Source organism: Myotis davidii, unplaced genomic scaffold (assembly GCF_000327345.1).
Source record: "Myotis davidii unplaced genomic scaffold, ASM32734v1 scaffold497, whole genome shotgun sequence".
Classification (NCBI taxonomy): domain Eukaryota; kingdom Metazoa; phylum Chordata; class Mammalia; order Chiroptera; family Vespertilionidae; genus Myotis; species Myotis davidii.
Genome location: NW_006288434.1, coordinates 4,462,443 through 4,462,681, shown reverse-complemented (window position 1 = coordinate 4,462,681; position 239 = coordinate 4,462,443). Strand labels below are relative to the sequence as shown.

Genomic DNA, 239 nt, shown 5'->3' with positions numbered 1-239 from the left:
TTCCATAAATATGAATTCCATCATGAATCAAAGAAAACAGTGAGACCTAAAATAAAATGTGTGCTGCCATTACAAAAAGAAAGAAAGTAGAAAAAGAAAGAGAAAACCATAAAGGAATTGTTTGCCTAAATAGACCTATTATATATAGTGGGGCCTTGACTTACGAGTTTAATTAGTTCCGTGACGGAGCTTGTAACTCAAATTACTCGTATGTCAAATCTTAAAGTGAACGAGTGAGA

The 239-nt window shown here is 33.1% G+C and overlaps 1 protein-coding gene across 1 annotated transcript in view; it reads left to right on the top strand.

The window, feature by feature from the left end:
- Positions 1 to 239, top strand: part of VPS13B (vacuolar protein sorting 13 homolog B (yeast)) — a 624,807-nt gene that overhangs the window by 577,736 nt on the left and 46,832 nt on the right. The gene's annotated exons all lie outside the window — the stretch shown is intronic.